The 20,220-nt window shown below is 45.3% G+C and overlaps 1 long non-coding RNA gene across 1 annotated transcript in view; it reads right to left on the reverse strand.

Annotated features, from left to right (window-relative positions):
• Positions 1–20,220, reverse strand: part of LOC115088193 — a 161,643-nt gene that overhangs the window by 59,752 nt on the left and 81,671 nt on the right. Inside the window, exon 2 of the long non-coding RNA XR_003855722.1 lies at positions 7,137–7,318. This is a non-coding gene — a long non-coding RNA (uncharacterized LOC115088193). The remainder of the gene's footprint in view (positions 1–7,136; positions 7,319–20,220) is intronic.

A 20,220-nucleotide genomic window follows, 5' to 3' on the forward strand; every position in this document is an offset into this window, starting at 1 on the left:
CTGTATCATCTATAGTGGCTTCATGGTAGATTTAGGGAGGCCTAGCAGGAGGGCGCTGCAGTAATCAATTTTGGCGAACAACAAAGATTGGAGAACTGTCCTGAAGTCCTGGAAAAATAGGAGGGGTTTGATTCGTTTTAGAACCTGGAGTCTGTAGAAGCAGTCTTTGGTTGTGGTATTGACCATTTTCTTCAGGTTCAGGCGATTGTCAAGAATTACCCCGAGGTCTCTTACATGTTGATGGGTGAAATGTGTATTGTGGGTGGTCAGTGGGAGGAAGTTATCTTGGTTTGAGGAAATGAGGAGGAGCTCTGTCTTCGAGGCATTGAGGACCAGGTTTAAACTGTTGAGAAGGTTGGTAATGGATAGAAGGCAGTTGTTCCAGTGAGTGAGAGCTTTAGAGATGGATTCTGTTATAGGGATCAGAATCTGCACGTTGTCTGCATAGAGGTAGTGGATTAGATTGAGATCGGTTAGCAGTTGACAGAGGGGGAGGAGGTAGATGTTGAACAGCGTAGGAGATAAGGAAGATCCTTGTGGTACACCAAGTGGGGATTTTGTCAGGGGTGATTCTTTATTATTGATTTTGACTTTGAAGGTTCTATTGCAGAGGAAGGACTTGAACCAATTGTGGGCTGAACCGGAGATACCAATGTCTGTTAGACGCTCCAGGAGGATGGAATGGTTGATGGTGTCAAATGCCGCTGAGATGTCAAGCAGGACTAGTAAAAAGGAATGGCCCTTGTCTAGTCCCATCATAATATGGTCTATAAGTGATATGAGGAGAGTTTCCGTGTTGCGTGATTTTCGGAAACCGTATTGTGATGGGTATAGGATGTTGTGGTCTTCTAGATATTCTGAAAGCTGGGTGTTTACCAGTTTCTCTGTTAGTTTGGCTAAGAAGGGGAGATTGGAGGTGGGTCGGTAATTTGATAATTCGTTGGGGTCCAGGTTGTGTTTCTTAAGGAGGGGTTTGAGGGAATCAGTTTTTAGTCTGTCTGGGTAAGACCCTTGGGTTAGGAGGCAGTTTATGATACTTGTCAAGGGCCCAGAAATCGTGTTTGGGATGAGTAGCAAGAGTTTCAAAGGAATATTGTCTGCTGGGTGGCTGGTTGGTTTCTGTCTTTTTAGAAGGGAGTCAATCTCCTTGGAGGAGATTGATTCAAAGTTGTTGAGCTTGGCTCTCGTGAGGGAGTGAGGATTCTTGCCTGAAGTGAGAGGTGTAGTTGTAGAAGGGAGGAGAGCGAGCGCATTTGTTTGACCAACATAAATTAATTCACAAGGACATATAATAATGTATATAACACCACTACTATCACAGGTGAATAATTCTGGTAACTGGTAAGAACGATTTGTATTGGGGGGCTGAAATTCTGTGCATTGCAGGACATGTCTACACACCGAGCACGACCCACAAGGAACCTGTCCTCAGGTATGATGGATATCTGTATCAACAATACTATGTCCCTTCAATTTCTCACGTAGAGATTGTCACTTCTTAATGGCAAAAATAGGTTCTTGACTAAAAACACTAGAGTTAGAGAGATTTTAAATGTTAGTTAGGTTGTTAATATATGATAAATTAAATAAATATAAAAAGTACAGTAAATGTATTTCTTCTTCTTGTTGTATTTCATGAAATATTAAAGATATAGCAGCTAGAAACACTAATCTGAACCCATTTGAAGTAATTACTGGGCATCCCATGCCAACATCCACACCCAAAGAGACATCCAATAGGGATGTGAATCGTTTTACGACGATTAAAATTATCATCCGATAATTTTAATATCGTCTTAAACCGTTATGAAACACAATACAATAGAGATTCTAATGATTTATCGTTATAAATTAGAGATGTGCTTCGTGTTTTGCTACCGGGTCGTTTTTTGACTCGGATACTTCATGGTAAAGTTCGGTTTTCCCCGTTTAGTTTTTTTGAAAAAAAAAAATAAATAAACGGGGAAAACCGAAACCGGGCCAAAAAACAACGCGGGAAAACAAAGCTAAAAAAAAAACCACACCCCACGCATTTAAATTAATTTTAGTACATTACATACACCCCCCCCCCATCCCGATCCCTCCCCCTCCCCAAGACTTACCAACATCCCTGGTGGTCCAGCGTAGTCCCCCCCGGGTGCCATTTGACCCTCCGTGGTGTGCCCAGTGTGCTAGTGCTAGCCATGCTCAAAATGGTGCCGAATAGCCTCTGAACTACTATGTCACAGGGGCTACCGGCGCCATTGGTCAGCCCCTGTCACATGGTAGGAGAACCGACCAATGGCGCCGAAAGCCCCTGTGACATAGTATGGGCAAAGGCTATCGGCGCCATTTTGATTATTGGCAGCCGACGACGACATCGCTCCCGGACCCCCGCTGGACCCCCAGGGATTATTGGCAAGCTTTTTGGCCAGCTTGGGGGGGCCTCCTGACCCCCCCAAGGCTTGCCAATAATCCCTGGGGGTCCGGCGGGGGTCCGGGAGCGATGTCGTCGTCGGCTGCCAATAATCAAAATGGCGCCGATAGCCTTTGCCCATACTATGTCACAGGGGCTTTCGGCGCCATTGGTCGGTTCTCCTACCATGTGACAGGGGCTGACCAATGGCGCCGGTAGCCCCTGTGACATAGTAGTTCAGAGGCTATTCGGCACCATTTTGAGCATGGCTAGCACTAGCACACTGGGCACACCACGGAGGGTCAAATGGCACCCGGGGGGACCCCGCTGGACCACCAGGGATGTTGGTAAGTCTTGGGGAGGGGGAGGGATCGGGATGGGGGAGGGGGTTCCTTTTCGGGTTTCGGGGTCCCCGAACCAGGACGAATTAGGCAATTTCTTTGTAATTGCCTAATTCGTGATAAACGATTGCACATCTCTATTATAAATCGGTAGAATCGTGAGCCGGCACACTAAAACCCGCTAAAACCCACCCCCGACCCTTTAAATTAAATCCCCCACCCTCCCGAACCCCCCCCCAAATAACTTAAATTACCTGGTGGTCCAGCGGCGGTCCGGAACGGCAGCGGTCCGGTACGGGCTCCTGCTATTGAATCTTGTTGTCTTCAGCCGGCGCCATTTTCCAAAATGGCGCCGAAAAATGGCGGCGGCCATAGACCAACAGGATTCGACGGCAGGAGGTCCTTCCGGACCCCCGCTGGACTTTTGGCAAGTCTTGTGGGGGTCAGGAGGCCCCCCCCAAGCTGGCCAAAAGTTCCTGGAGGTCCAGCGGGGGTCAGGGAGCGATTTCCCGCCGCGAATCGTTTTCCGTACGGAAAATGGCGCCGGCAGGAGATCGACTGCAGGAGGTCGTTCAGCGAGGCGCCGGAACCCTCGCTGAACGACCTCCTGCAGTCGATCTCCTGCCGGCGCCATTTTCCGTACGGAAAACGATTCGCGGCGGGAAATCGCTCCCTGACCCCCACTGGACCTCCAGGAACTTTTGGCCAGCTTGGGGGGGGCCTCCTGACCCCCACAAGACTTGCCAAAAGTCCAGCGGGGGTCCGGAAGGACCTCCTGCCGTCGAATCCTGTTGGTCTATGGCTGCCGCCATTTTTCGGCGCCATTTTGGAAAATGGCGCCGGCTGAAGACAACAAGATTCAATAGCAGGAGCCCGTTCCGGACCGCTGCCGTTCCGGACCGCCGCTGGACCACCAGGTAATTTAAGTTATTTGGGGGGGGGTTCGGGAGGGTGGGGGATTTAATTTAAAGGGTCGGGGGTGGGTTTTAGCGGGTTTTAACGATTTTAGCGGGTTTTAACGATTTTAATGATTTATCACGATATTTTACCCCCCCCAAACGGCAACAATACGATTCCCTCCCCCTCCCAGCCGAAATCGATCGTTAAGACGATCGAGAACACGATTCACATCTCTAACATCCAACACCCCCAGCTCCAAAAATAAACTTGATTGAATGTGATTTGTTCTAATTAACAAACTCAGTGATTTCATATTACAAAGTATTATTTCTAAGACTTTCCAATAGATCAGTGAAAAAGGCTCATATAATCCACAAAAATATCAAGTGCTTATCTAAAGTGAAACTGCAGAATATTCATAATTGCCCATGCCTTTTTATAAATGTTAAATAAAGTTAAGTTGTTGTTGACTTGAATGGCAAATGATTTAAAAGAGATTGCTGATCTACGAGTCTGTTTGCAACCCATTAAGGAGACAACAGATTTAATCTTTTAGCATAAGCCTACTTTAATACCACTCTTGTGTTTTTTTATGTGTACCTTGTAAGGTTTATTTTGATAGTTTAGTGCCTTCTTTTTTTATATTATTAATTATAGTGGATAAGTCCACATCATCTTCATCTGTGATAACCCAAGCTTTCTCTGCCATCATGAGGTCATACTACTGACAGTTGATCAGGTTTTCACCTCAGGACTGAAGGCAGACCAGCATGGAGACACCCTGGACATAGATGAATCTTTCACTAGGGATCCCATGGCCAGCACCACAAAATCTAGAATAATCTCCTTTTCTGGAGGCCAAGTCAAAGGTCCAGCTTCAGGGTATAGATACATTCGCTAGTGATAGAAACCTACCTCTGTACCGCCTGAACTCTGGGCCTCCCAGCTCTCGATTCAATCTGCCCATGATGCAGCCTCCTCAGCAATTCGGGCCAGTGATGGTAACTCTGGCTTAGGGATTGGTGTGGGCCCTAAGGCCTCCTCCTGTAAACGTTGCACCAACTGGCCCTGCACTTAGTCTCTCATTAAGGTTTGTAAAGGGACCTTCTATTCCAGCTTCTCTGCTGTGCGGCCTACACACTGGACCTGTCCAATAACTACCTGGGCCTCTAGTAAATGCGCTGCCACATCTCTGCCCTCACGTGCCTCTCCTGTTGCCACCTCGGGCTTTCCAGGGGGATATATTGTAGATCCTTAGTATTCACCCTGGTGCTATGGATTTGATCGCTACTGTTGATTCGAGCCCAAGCAGCTGAGGGGATGATGCCTAACTCTACTGCTGTTCTCCGAGAAGGGCTGGGACCTCAGAGGTCCTGCAGTGGTTTCACTCCCCGGCACTACATTGGCTTCCTCTGGTAGCACCTGCCACATCACTGCCACATCTCCCAGAGCACTTGATGAACTCCATATGGTGGGAAACTACTGCTCGAACAGGGTATCCCAGCAATATACACACCTGAGTGCCACCAGGAGAGGCTCCCTGCATTCAATGGTAAACCAAACAATCCTGTTCCATTGATTCACCATGATTTTAGTGGCTTGACCACTCTCTGGATGCCAGCTAGCTTGATCTTGCTGTTCACACGATGCTCTGTTCACTATCTGCTCTCACCTCTCCTCCTATAATATGGCTCAGGAATCCAGCATGGGTGTGAGCTCCATTTCCTCATGCCTTAATTGACCATCAGATTGGTTCTTGGATGTCACTTAGGCGGTGACATTAATCATCATGAGTGTGGTTCCAGCTCTATGGGGATGTGCACACTCACTGTCTACGTGATTTTTCTCCATGCCCATCAGCAGGAAAGTTAGCCATTTTGAAAGCAATGCAGAAATTCAGAAAATGGGACATTTCAGCTGTTTCAATATCAAAATCATTTTGGTTTTCACTTGTTATAGCAAAAATAGATAATGCACAAAGTGTCACCTATCCACAGCACCATTTTGTGCGCCCCCCCCCTTCTTTTTTGAGGGTCACATTTCCAGCCCTGGAGAGCATTAGTCCCGCTCTGCCAAGGTGGGGAACACACTCTCTCAGGTTGTGGGCTGGGGTAGATTTACCTGCATAGCCAAACTGGGCCAAAGGCGCCTTAAAAAAACACATTGTTCACACCAAAACTTGTGCTCAAAAATAAAATAAAATTTACTGAGAAATAAGCAGATAGCAAAAAAATACAAAAACAGCTCATATTTCTCTTCAGTTAAAAAAAGTACCACAAGACAGTTTGTTATGAATCAGTGGATCCTTGATGGTTAACAGTCTTACCTCAGAGCGTGATGCATATCTTGATGCAGCCAGTGGGACCCGTATCCAACGAGTCCGGGTTCAGTTCAGTAGAAAACTCAATACGAGTAGGGTGATTCCAAATCCAGGCCGGGTCGTAGACGGGCAGTAAACAGAGACAGATCCAAGTCCGGTCCGAGTTGTAGGCAGGCAGCAAGCAAGGCAAATCTCGGTCCGGTCCGGGTCGAAGACAGGCAGCAATCAGAATGTCCAAGGAGCAAGCCGGAGTCAAGGCAGGCAGCGAGCAAGGGTAAATCCAGGTCTGGTCCGGGTCGAAGACAGGCAGCAATCAGAATGTCCAAGGAGCAAGCCGGAGTCAAGGCAGGCAGCGAGCAAGGGTAAATCCAGGTCTGGTCCGGGTCGAAGACAGGCAGCAATCAGAATGTCCAAGGAGCAAGCCGGAGTCAAGGCAGGCAGCGAGCAAGGGTAAATCCAGGTCCGGTCCGAGTCGTAGACAGGCAGCAATCAGAATGTTCAAGGGTAACCAAGATCAGGGCAGGCAGCAAGACAGGAAAAGCAAAGGCAAACCAGGTTCAGGCACAAAAAGAGCACGATCCAAAGCAGAGCACCAGCACAAGCAAGCCTGTAGCCGAGGCAATGCTGTGCTGGGCTCGAGGCTTTAAATATAACAAACGTTCCCGCGTAAATACAGGAACTTCCGGGAACTGACGTGCTCTTAATGGGGGCAGAGTCTAGCCCCGAAGCACGTCAAGGCACGCTGATGCCGGCTTCCACTGCCGCATGGTGAAACAGGGGAGGACCCAGGACCTTGCCGACAATGAACGGTAACACAGTTCACAAGCTTTACTAAAATATCAAAGTTCAACTTCTCCCATAATCCCACTTCCCTTGAATCAGGTTTCTCTTCTTTTCCTCAGATTATCTGTGAACCCAGGAACAGAAACTACATGTTCTTTTCACAGTTTAGTATAACGGAAAAATCAACTTCAAGTTTTCAAAAATGTCAGTTTTTAGTAGGGTATGGCTGAGACCAGGGACTTTTCTACACTTACCAAATCCTCTTCTTCTTCTCCAGACCCTCTGCAGATCCAGGACTTTCAGAATATCTCTTTCAGGGAAATAACAGTTACTCACAGCCACCAGGAATGGCATCTGACAAAAAAATAAATCTTTTTGGCAGATATAGTTTCCTCACCTTATGCTGAAGTTCTTACCCTTCCCTTGGGTCTTGCAGTCTCTAACCCAGTATCCGGTTCTGTGTCTCCAACTTCACTTCTTCTCTTTTTCAAACTCCACTACGTCTTCCATTGCTCCTTTCACTTCTCCAGCTCCTCAAAGGTTTGTGGAAACACCTCAGCAACTCCAATTCAGGCCCTACTGGGAGAGGAAGCAGCTACTAAATCTCCATCTTTGTCTCTTTTCATCTCTAGTGTCTAACTAGCTCTTTGTGGGGAGCAGTGTTTTATACCCCCTAATGAAACATTCCCACGTCTGCGCTGGGCTACCCTTTCAATCCTCTTAATAAGCTTCACACCCCTTATCCTCTCTGTAACGTTCCTGTGAGCAAGCCTCTCTAGAAATCTGTCAATGTTAAAATACAGCAACCCCTTAGAAATCCTTTTGAACTTTAGCTGACCTCAGCCTGCTAAAAACTTACTGGTAAAAGTTAAGTCCAATATTTAGAATAGTCTTTACTCTTTCAGTACCACTGTGCCATCTGGTGGCTTTTAGTCTACACCTGCAAAAGCAGGTATATCTTTGTGAGGGTTTGTTCACGTTATTTTGGATAATTTTTACAGCAGACTTATGTGCATACATCCACTTAGAAAATTGGTATAACTTATGCACATTTTTGAGACTTCCGTATGCAGGCTATTTAAAATTGACCCGGTTAGGAGTGAATTATCAATATCAAAGATGTTTCATATGTAAAAATACAAACAAGAGCAAGTAGCATGTATACACGTATATGCAATTTTATACATTTTGAGAGTATGTGCACAGTTGAAGTAGGGCACAAATTGCTATTTTGGAAGAGGTGTACATGCACATATTACCAAACTAGTCAGGACATTTTTACATCTGATAATGGTGTAAAATACTGCACAGTTTATAAAATACTTGTATGAATCTCCATGGGCCCACTTAGATGTTCACTCGGGGGTAGATTTTATAAACTTACGCGCACGCGTACTTTTGTTTGCGCACCAGTCGCGAACAAAAGTATGCCGGATTTTATAAGATACGCGCGCAGCTGCACGTATCTTATAAAATCTGGGGTCAGCGCGGGCAAGGGGGTGCACATTTGTGCACCTTGCGCGCGCCGAGCCCTACGCGAGCTGCCCATTCCCTCCGATGCCGCTCCGAAATCGGAGAGGCCTCGGAGAGAACTTTCTCTCCACCCCCCAGCACCTTCCCCTCCCTTCCTCTACCTAACCCACCCCCCGGCCCTATCTAACCCCCCCCCTACCGTTGTCGGCAGAGTTACGCCTGCCTGAAGCAGGTGTAACTCTGCGCGCGCCAGCGGGCTGCTGGCGCACCATCACCCGACCCAGGGGCTGGTCCGGAGGCCTCGACCACTCCCCCGGGCCGGCATCACGCCCCCGACACGTCTCCCGCCCTGCCCCGAAATTTGTGCCACCCACCCGGCACCCCCCCGACACGCCCCTCTTGCAAAGCCCCAGGACTTACGCGTGTCCCGGGGCTTGCGCGCGCAGGGGGCTTTTAAAAGGGTTACGCGCATAACTTATGCACGTAACCCTTTTAAAATCCGGCCCATGGTGTACACAGATAGTTTTGAAAGTTTGGTTCCCTGTGTATAAGATACATTTAATTACAATAAATTATAAATCATTTCTAGAATTATCTTAAAAAATTGGTGGGATACTGAGAATGTTTAAGAACATAAGAACATGCCATGCTGGGTTAAACCAAGGGTCTATCAAGCCCGGCCAGCATCCTGTTTCCAACAGTGGCCAATCCAGGCCATAAGAACCTGGCAAGTACCCAAAAACTAAGTCTATTCCCTGTTACCGTTGCTACTACTAGCAGTGGCTATTCTCTAAGTCAACTTAATTAATAGCAGGTAATGGACTTCTCCTCCAAGAACGTATCCAATCCTTTTTTAAACACAGCTATACTAACTTCACTAACTACATCCTCTGGCAACAAATTCCAGAGTTTAATTGTGCGTTGAGTGAAAAAGAACTTTCTCTGATTAGTTTTATGTTTAAATGTTTTTTATTGATTTTTGATAACCACTAATAATACAACATTGAGAAGGGCGAGTTCCTGAGCCCTCCCCAGAACTAACCACCAACAAGTTTCAGGTACCAAGATATGCCCCCCAACCCAATCCCCCTCCACCCCGCCCCAACCCCACAAGAATTAATTTGGTGAGCTACATTATGCCATATCAAATTATGACATCCAGGTACTGCACAAAGTAAAAGTATTTAAATGTGCCACATGCTAACTTCCTGGAGTGCCCCCTAGTCTTTCTAATATCTGAAAAAGTAAATAACCGATTCACATCTACCCGTTCTAGACCTCTCATGATTTTAAACACCTCTATCATATCCCCCCCTCCACCTGAAAAGTCCTAACCTCTTTAGTTTTTCCTCATAGGGGAGCTGTTCCATTCCATTTATCATTTTGGTTGCCATTCTCTGTACCTTCTCCATCGCAATTATATGTTTTTTGAGATGCAGCGACCAGAATTGTACACAGTATTCAAGGTGCGGTCTCACCATGGAGCGATGCAGAGGCATTGTGACATTTTCCGTTTTATTCACTATTCCCTTTCTAATAATTCCCAATTTATTAATTTTATTTAATTATAAATTTGTATACAACCTATCAATTATTAAATGGTTTCCAATAAAATATTCATAATTAGTACAAAGAAAATACAAAACAATAAACATATTAATACAACATATACAATAAAACAAAAAATAAATCTCAATACTGCCTAGATACCCACAACTACCAAAATGTATGAAAACAGATTTTGGGGACTGATTTTGAAAAAATGAAAAGTAAAAGAAAAAAACCCAAACCTCCAAAAATGAAACAAAAGGTAATAAAAATATAGAAATGTCTCTGTTTCATCTTTTTTAAAATTTATGCCATGTCTTCCTCTGTATTTTACTCTCAGATTTGATTAATTCCCTAGGTATACATGAATCCCTGGGGAGCTCAAAAGGAGAACCATGCCTACGTAAGAATTAAATGCCCGCAACAGGCAAGTAATAGTAGGTTTCTATCTCTTGGGTTGTAGAATAGTTTTAATTGGGTGGGGGAAAACTGTATTATACTTATTATCAAGTTTTCCTTTCTAGTCTGGCTCTAATTTTGTATTTTTTCTATACAATATAGTCAGACCTTCAAGAGCATCTGGGAAGTAGTCATTAATTATTTATTCTGTGCTCCTCTTCAATATTCTATTGTGCAATGGAAATTAAATTACTATTCTATTCTCTGAAAAGCCTGAACAAGATTTCAGCCTTTATATTTTTAAGGAAAAAAAAAGAAAACCTGGCTCTTCAGTCAACTCTTTCCTTGAAGCCCGTATCTTTGTCATCTTACTACTAGATATCTTAACTATGAAAACAGTGTTCTACCTTATGTGCCATGTTTGCATATCTCAATTGTAATACATGCAATTCACCTCCTGCCTCAGCCTATTTGTTGCTTACTTCCTCCATTCCCAACCTCTAATCCTCCCCCTTTTCCACTTGACCTATTAAAGATTTTTATTGAATGTATATGGCCTCAGCATAGGTCAGTTGTTTTTACAACAATTCAATCACTGAATGTAAACAAATATGTCAATTAAACTTTCTTATTACCCATGGGGTGACCACACGCTCATCTGCATACCCCATTCCTGCTGAATTTTCAGTTCACAAATACTCAATATGCATTGCATTGCCACAGAGTTGACTGTACAAGCCAACGCCCCCTTATAAAATGTTGCTGTCCAGGACACAGGACCATCAAAGACTTGCCCCTAAAATTGTACTGCAATCTGATCCTTAATTGCTGGGTAAGATATTCTCTACTGTGTGAGGATGCCCTGGTCTGTATAAGAGCAGGAGTCACTTTTGAATGTGTAACAAGAGAACCTTCCTGCAAATTAAGTATCTTTCTAACATCATGAATGTAGACCTAGATTCATGATTTTGCCTTAAATTTCGCATGAATAGTGCCTGCGATAAAAAAGGGGCATGTATATTCAAATTGCTGACCTGCTGCATCGCATAGTTAAATACTGCATGTGGCATTGCGGCTTCATGCGGCATGTTGCCTCATCGCACAATGCATTGAGTCATTACGCGCAGTGTTATTTTTTGGTTCACTATAAATACTGTCTTCTTGCACATGCCTCTTTGAGGGTGTGTCAGGAATTGGTTAGAGGAGGTAGGTTTTGTTGGTGGGTTCCTGGAGATTTATAGTGATTACTAATTGTGTTGTCTTGTTTGCTGTTGTCCTCTGTTTCCCTTTCCCTTTGTCTTTTGTCATCTTTGTTGGAGTGAAAGTTTTTGTTTGTTAGCCCAGTTTGTCAGTCTATTTTTTGTGTGGAGGTGGTGAGGAGGAGTGGGGAGGTGGTGAGGAGTGGAGATGGTGAGGAGGTATGGTTGTTTGTGCTGAGGCTGAGGAGGTATGTGTATGAAGGAGGTGTGCTTGGAGGTTGTGGAGAGGATGGAGCATGAGAGGCATGGAGAGAGAGGAGAGAAGAGGCGTCAGGATAGGAGGGGGAGGGGGCCAGAGAGGGAGAGGGAGGATGCGGGCAGGAATGGCAGGGGAAGGAGTCAGAGTAGGAGCAGGGACAGGTGCAGGAGTAGAGAGAGGCAGCATGGAAAGGATAGGAGGGTGCGGGAGGGGGAAGAGTTTGGTCAGGTGAGTTTTGGGGGAGGAGTAGGGCAGGGTAGGGATAGACAAAGAGGGCAGAAGGGAAGGGAGTTGGTGAGGCAGGTGAAGGCGGGAAGAGGGACAGAGAGTGAGGAAAGGGAATACATTTCTCCAGAAGAGGAAATGGCACCCCCTTCAGGCAGCCAGGCAGCACTACGTCCTCGTCTAAGGGCCATAAATTTCAACATGCAAGAGAACAACCTGGTGATCACAGGGGTCCTGCAGAACTATCCTCAGCTGTTTGGCAACCAGGCAGCCAAGACATCCAAGGTCGCAAAGGGGGCAAATATGGCGCAACATGGAGCAGTCCATCAGCAGGTGAAGTGGCCTGTGAAGAAGTGGGGAGCAATGATGAAGTTACAGGTAGCGTATCTTTCCCCCATGCAGCTCCTTGCTGGGCATATCAGAGGACTTTGTGGTTAGCAGTTATCACCTCAGCTCTCGGGCAATCCAGGAATTATATGAAGACATCCGAGAGGATCTGGATCTGGTCACCCAAAGGTCTCCCACCATCCATTTCACAGCAAGTGGCTCCTTTCAAACTACAGTAGGATTTGCGGGGGGAATGTCCCAAACCACTTTCTCACGCTGACTCGACCAGGTCATCGAAGAAGTCACTGACTGCATTAATCACTACATAACATTTCCTCGTGTCTGGGAAGACGTGATGGACTTGAAGAGAGGTTTCTATGCCTTTGCACACTTTCCCAATGTTGTTGGAGCTATCGACTACACTCACGTGGCCATCATTCCACCCTGTCAGAGGGAGGAGACGTACTGCAACAGAAAGCTCTTCTACTCCCTCAACATCCTAGTGGTCTGCGTCACTGGAATGCACATCCTGGACATGGTGGTCAGGCCCCCGGGAGCCGCGCATGATTCCTTTACACTTAAGCAATCGGGGCTGTTTGACAATTTTGAGGCCGGCATGTATGGTGATGGTTGGCTCGTAGATAAGACACACTTTCCTTTGTCAGTTCCATGTCTGCCTATGTGTATATGCCTATTGGCACATAAATGGTGGTAGACTGTGGGGGAGGACATGATCAGTGGCATGTCAAGTGCCTTGTGCAGGAACATATGCAGGCCATTGGCCTAGGCCATGCATTTTTGTCCCCATGTTTCTCAGGCCGGCAAAATGAGTGAGGGTAAACAATGCCCGGGACCTAAAGGTTGCTAAGTGAGGAACCGCTATACACTTTGCACGTTTTGAGGGAGGAGTAGGCCCCATTCCTATCCTCCCCTTGGGAGCCCTTACAATGTCACTGGTGAATCTGAAGCTTGACCCATTCACAACACCAGTACAGCACCATCACATGCGGCCTGTCACTGACACATCAGAGAGATTGTTGCACATTGTTTCTGTACAGCCTGACACACTGGTACATGTGCATGTTGGGGGCCTGCAATATTCCCTCTGTGTGGGCTCACTAATGGGTTTCTATGGAGGATAGACTGCGGAGATGCTGCAGACATTTGCATGCATAGCATGAGGTACAGATTTTGCTGCTAACACAGGTGTGTCTCCTCTTACATAGCTCTTAAAGGTTGGCAGCCAGCTACACACCAGTAGCCTTTGCTGGGTTGGGAGGGTCTGTCATGCAATACTTCCAATAGCCGCATCTGATTTAGTAATCATGAAGAGATGAGCTCCTTATGCCTACAGCTAGCCTGCACATATAGTGGCCAACAAAAATGTGAAAGTCATTTTGGCCACGCTAATCACCCTTTGAAGCTCAGAAAAGGTACAGGCTACCTTATACAGTCTTACTGGATGCTGTGGTTTTCCACTCACATCTGCAAGTGATAATGCTATCATACATATGTTTCTTCTGTCATTGCCAAAGGAGATTCAGGGTACAGTTGCAGGACCTGGCTTCTCACCCCCGTGGCCATTCCCAATATGCTGGCAGAGACGAGGTACAAACAAGGCCTTATGTGCTACTTGCTTTGTCATAGAACGCACCTTTGGCCTTCTGAAAAGTTGTTTTTGCTGTTTGGACAAGACAGGTGGAGCTTTAAAGTATACCCCATCCAAAGTTGCAAAGATTGTGTTGCTGTGCTGTGTATTTCATAATCTGGCTCTACAACATGGAGTACCAATGGACCTACGTCTGGATTTCCCCCAGGATCCCCCATGTGTCCATGCATGAGCACAGCAGACTACGCTGAGTGGCAGCCAGATTCGGCAAAACCTTATACAAAGACACTTTGCCTGTTAGGCTTTACCTACCACTTCCCCTTGCAGGGGAGGCCGGAGGGCAGCCTGCAGCCTGTTAGCTGCTCCTTTCCTTGCTAGCCCTTTTTTTTTCTCTGCTTGGCTGCGTAGCTCGCCATGTTGCATAAACCATGTATGGCTACTCTGGATTCGTATTGACAAAGCTCCAGAACACTGTACTTGAAATACAGTTGTGAAAGTAAACATTACATGAAAAACATGTTGCTGCTACCATGTGTTCTGCCTGATAGTGACAGTAAAAGAGGCATGTGTGGCATTACACTTAGTGGCCTATCTAGCACAGTATTGCCTGCGAGCCATCCCCAGCAGAGCACATTCTAGTGCTCACATGTGGATGACATCCTGTCATAAATGTGATGGCACCCCCACATGTTCCTCGACCCAGGAGAGCTACACCTATAGAAATGATGTACTTCTCAAATAGCAGTAAAAGTGAAACACCCATGTGAAAGTAAGGTAGTCAAATGTTTAAGTAACACCCTCATCACAAAGTAGAGATGTGAATCGGGTGCCGGAATCATTTCCGGTTTCGGTATCGTGGACTCACGGGAAATTCCGTTTCCCGAGGTGCAGACAGTTTTGTTTTTCGGCTGTTCCGAGCTGAAAAAAAAAATACACTTGAAATTTGCATACACATTTTGTGATGTGCTGTTTATCACATGCATTAGTGTTATCGCGTGTGTTAATGCCATAACACACGTGATAACGGCCTATCACAAAATGATAAATAACCCTAATAATGGGATTTAAAAATTAAGAAAATTTTTCTATGAGGAAAATTGCAACATCTCTACCATATATTCTTTAAATAACTTAATTCCTGACAAAAAGTCGTGGCTGTGGAAAATGCAAGAAGCAAAGATTTTTAAATCTCATCTTGTTCTCAAAGAAGTTCCTGATTAAAATGCAAGTTCTAATTATCCTTAATTTCAACTGCAGCATTAGACTACAAAATTAATAGCTACCAAATGAGATGAAAATTTACATTCCATATTCTCATTTCTTGAATCTAAATCAGAAATGTTTTAAGAGGCCTCAGAGATATATGCACATAACTGATTGGGTTATAGTAGATTCCAGGTGAGTTACAGCCCTCCATATATCCATAAAGGAAATAGAAATAGAAATATAAAGGAAACCCTTAAAAAAAAACCCTGCGCGCGCCGAGCCTATTTTGCATAGGCTCGGCGGCGCGCGCAAGCCCCGGGATGCGCGTAAGTCCCGGGGCTTTGCTAGGGGGGCGTGTCGGGGGGCGGCACGACGTTCGGGACGTTCCGGGGGTGTGGTGCCGGCCCAGGGGCGTTCCAGGGGGTGTGACCGAGGCCTCCGGACCAGCCCCCGGGTCGGGTGATGGCGCGGCAGTGGGCCATGAGCAGGTGTAAATTGTGCGATAAAGGTATGGGGGGGTTTAGATAGGGCCGGCGGGTGGGTTAGGTAGGGGAAGGGAGGGGAAGGTGCAGGGGGGTGGAAGGAAAGTTCCCTCTGAGGCCGCTCTGAGGCGACTCCGATTTCGGAGCGGCCTCGGAGGGAACGGGCAGCGCACGCAGGGCTTGGCGCGCGCAAGTTGCACAAATGTGCATCCCCTTGCACGCGCCGACCCCAGATTTTATAAGATACGCGCAGCTACGCGCGTATCTTATAAAATCCGGCATACTTTTGTTCGCGCCTGGTACGCGAACAAAAGTACGCACACGCACTGTTTTTTAAAATCTACCCCACTGTGTGGCAGCATTCACATTCTAGGTTAGAACCATAACAAATACATATTCTAGGACATTGCATTAATAACTATATAATCTAGACCATATTTACACATTTTTTTGGTCGACACAAATCCTATTCTGAATCTTCAGAAAAGCATTCTCCAATATCATTACTACCAGGTATCTTAATTATGACAGCAGAAACAGGAATAGAAACCAAGTTAATAGCCCAGACTTCTGTGTCAAAGATAGATTGCAAGACAACTTGTTCCTCATTCATAGGAGTCCTGGAAGAAGACACTCACAAAGAATATAGATTGCCAATTATTCCACATGGCAAGGTTCCTGAAATTTCTACTAGTGGACCAAAACCAACATTGGAACTTCTGTCTCCAACCTCTACTGAATGACACTGAGTTAATTTTGGTGGGGGGTGAGAATCTGGACTTAAGGCGGTCTCACAGGACTCTGATAATCAAACAGGTTGAGAAGAATGTAAAGGAAAATCATGTGAGTCCATGGTGCCCCTTACTAGGATAGACACCATTGGGGAAGGAGCAATTTTCCCCTTTTTTTTTTCCTTTTTATGCCCTACAGGCAAAATTGTCTGAAGGGATGACCCCCTTAGGGGTCAGTGCTAGGCCACTGCTCTTAAGGGGGATCCTCGATGCAGATGGTGATGTATATGCCGTGTCCAAAAGAGTGCCTCCTCCAATGACCACCTCCTGCACTCCCAGAAGACAGGAGCAGTAGAACAGCTCAGATGTCCCAAATGTTCACCGTTAGGCCGCCGCTTTTATAGGAGATCTCCGGTGCAGATGATGATATCAACGCTGCAACCAAAAGAGTGCCTCCTTCAACAACCACCTCCTACACTCCCAGAAAATGCAGGCAGCAGAACAGAAAATATGTCCCCAGTGTTCACCGCTAGGCTGCCGCTTTTATGGGGGATCCTCAAAGCATATGATAATGTCAGCACCGTGATCAAAATATTGCTTTTTTTTAACAACCACCTCCTGCATTCCTGAAGGACATGGAGAGCAGAACAGGATAGATGTCCCCGGATTTAGGTTATTAAGTGTTCATGCATTAAATTTTATATTGGTCAAACTAAATGCCACATCAAGACACGGAAAGTTGAACAGAGAAGTACAGGGAAATATGCATTTAATAATTTATATAAAAGATACTTTTTCTAATTGACGTGAGTCTCTCAGAGAATACCACTATTCCATTTTCTTTAGATAATAGTTATTTTACTAGGGGTTTTCTCAGTTCTATCACAATTAATTTATCAGCACAATTTTAATGACTGTCAGATGTTAAAAATGATTACATGTTCAGCAATTACCACAAAAAGGAAAATTCTCTTTTCTTATGAAAACAGCAAGGCACTAGCATATCAAATTAACCTGAAATATGCACTTTAAAAGTTAAATGATTCTCTAACTACCCACAGCTAATAATTTAGATGGCCAAACCTCCTAGATGCAGTCTGTGCTTAAGAGCTCTCTCTTAGGTGACTGGAAATGTAGTTATCTGAACTCACTGCTTCTGATGTCCTGCACTCAGCTGGGTTTCTACAATTATAAAATTTCGCATAAGATCGGGAGGGCAATTTTATTTATTTATTTATTTAGCATATTTATATTCTGCCTATCCACAAATCTTGGCAGAGTACAATATACACACATAATAAAATCAATTAAGCATGCAATAACAAACAGCACAAGTCAGAAAGCATAACAAACTACATTAAACCATGCACCTCTATGCAGGGAGTTATAAATGTACCCTCTAAGCCATGTTAACACATGTTAACAATCCCAGCTGCATGAGGGAAACCAGGATTGCTCAGCCCTGGAGGCGAGGAATTGCAGGGGAGATGTTGGTCTGCTTCAGTTACTATATGTGGTTCTTCTTGTCTGGGTTTTCTTCCTCCCTCCCGAGTTCTTTATTCTTTTCCCTTATAAAGGGATTCATTTGTTTTTCTTAGTTCATTAATACAAATCAATTAGCTTCAAGATCAACAGTTCAGTTTGTTCAGATCATCCAATATTTTTTTTAAAATAGTCAGGTATCAACAAGAGAGAGATTGAGGATAAGATTGTGGCAAACATCTCTAGATACGTCCTCAATCTCTGATAGGAGGGTATGATTAGCCCAGTCTGTTTGCCAGAAAACTGTTTTTTGTTGTCCTTGTTCTACTGTGCAGAGAAGGTTCTTTGTTTGCACTCCTCTCTAAGAATAGTCTTTATTCAAAGAAAGATGTTACGTATCAGGAATGTGCTGGGAAAAAAATTTGTTTTGTTTTTTAATTTCGATATTGGGGTGCTTTTCTTCATAAATTTCATTTTGTTTAAGGTTTATTTCATTTTTTTTAGTTTACAAAAATGCAATAAATATTAAAAAAAACAACCCAAAAACAAATTTAAAAAAGAAATGGGGCCTCTCGATGCCTCCTGTCTCACCACTCATCCCTCCCACTCATAAAAATGCCAGAAGCCAGAATCCTCCCCAACCCCCAATGCAGGGGCCTAGGCCAAGGCCCTGACATCGGGGCCATGCCTCTGAGCCAAACTCTGGCCTCAGAACAGGGCCTAAGCCTTAGTCTAGGCTGAGGCCCAGGCACCAGGACCTGTCTTCTTGATCAAGCTCTGGTTTTGGGCCAGGGTCAGGCCTTGGTCTAGGCCCAGGCCCAGGCATTGGGACCTGGTCTCCAGGTTAGGCCCTGGTTTTGAGCCTGCACCTGGACCACAGCATTGGATTCCTGATATACATGGTAAACTGGGGGCATGGAAGTTTCCAGGCCCCTATAAAAAATTTTGAGGTCTGGGCCTTTACTTGGGTCTTAGCTGATGCACTGTCATCGGGCCAGGGCCTAGGCCAAGTTCCTGTCATTGCACTCAGGTGAAGGCTGTGGCCCCTAAATCAGCCTCGGCCTATGCCTAGGTGAGTCCCAGGCCTCAGGCCTAGGCCTAGGCCGAGGCAACAGCTTCGCACTCAAGTGTAGACTAAAGCCATTGCTTTGCTCCTTGGCCTCTTCCTTTCATGAGTCTCCAGCCCCGAGCCTTGGAGTTGGCCCGACCAGTGACTTTTTTGGGTGGTTTTCAAAACAAAACGTGAAAACCAACAAAACTTCATCGGATGTTCAATCATTTTGTTTTGAGAACAAAATGAAATGAAAAAGGAAATGTCATTGTCATTCCCTATTTTGTTTCTAATGAATGTACATCCCTATTAAGCATCCCAAATGTCCTTGCAAGAGAGACTCCATATTGTCAGCTTGTACAGAGTAGTTTGAAGGTTTTACTGGGCCATGCTCCTCCAGGAGCTGCATCTATACCAAGAAAATGAATGTTCCTTTTCTTTTCTTTTTTACTTTTTCTTTATTGAAATTTTCAATTATACAAAGAATAAACCTTTGAACAATAACAGTGAGAGAGACACAAGAAAATAAACAATGAACAATTAACACAATTATATATAAGAATCTATTCTCTCCCTTAATAATTGTCAAAAGTGTGTGTGTGTGTGTGTGTGTGTGTGGGGGGGGGTGGAATCAGAAATCAAGGAGAAATAAAGGAATCTAAATAGAAGTAATAGACGGCTTAGATATTATCAGAGCTCCGGAGTCTCAATGCGTGGATGAGACGATGGTGCAAGGAAGAGGGATTCAGTTTTGTTAGGAACTGGAGAACCTTTTGGGGAAAGGGGAGTCTCTTCCGAAGGGATGGAGGGGTTGGCAGCTAGAGCAGACTGAAGGACTGTTGCTCCTGCTTTTTTCATGACAGTCATTGAGGCAAACATGAAAAAGTCAGCAAATGATGAGAGCTATGAGGGGATATTGCTGTACATGCTTGCTGCATCTGACAATAAAGGTCTTGAGGACATGCAAAAACTGATTGAGAGGTGCAGAAAAATAGTGGAGCATTTTTACCAGACCGAGAAGGGAGGGCAGCAGCTCTGTGAGAAGCAAGAAGCAGTGGGGGCACCTCTGCACAGACTCATTCAGCATGTAGGTAACAAGTGGAATTCTACTTATTTAATGCTGAGGTTGGTGGAGCAATGGATATAGCCCTTCATGATTTGGCATTGGAAACTGAGGTAGGTGTGGATCACCCTCAGAGCATCATGGTTAGCTGGATTTCATTCCCTCAAGAACCACCCTGGGTGAGGTCATCGCCAGAGTCAAGATCTTGAAGAATAATTTTGAGGGTGGAACATGGACTGCTACCAGAGGTGTTGCTGTCAGGGGCAGCTCAAGGCAATTTGATGCCTGAGATGAGGGATGAGATGGTGCTTCCTCCCCCCCCCCCCCCCCCCCAAAGGCATGTCACGGGTCAAATCATTGAGAAAGCCAAGAAGGGGCGGGGGTCACCTTGGAGTCTGGCACTTTTGGTGATTTGAAATGTTACAGA

This window comes from Rhinatrema bivittatum, chromosome 3, assembly GCF_901001135.1.
Source record: "Rhinatrema bivittatum chromosome 3, aRhiBiv1.1, whole genome shotgun sequence".
Lineage (NCBI taxonomy): Eukaryota > Metazoa > Chordata > Amphibia > Gymnophiona > Rhinatrematidae > Rhinatrema > Rhinatrema bivittatum.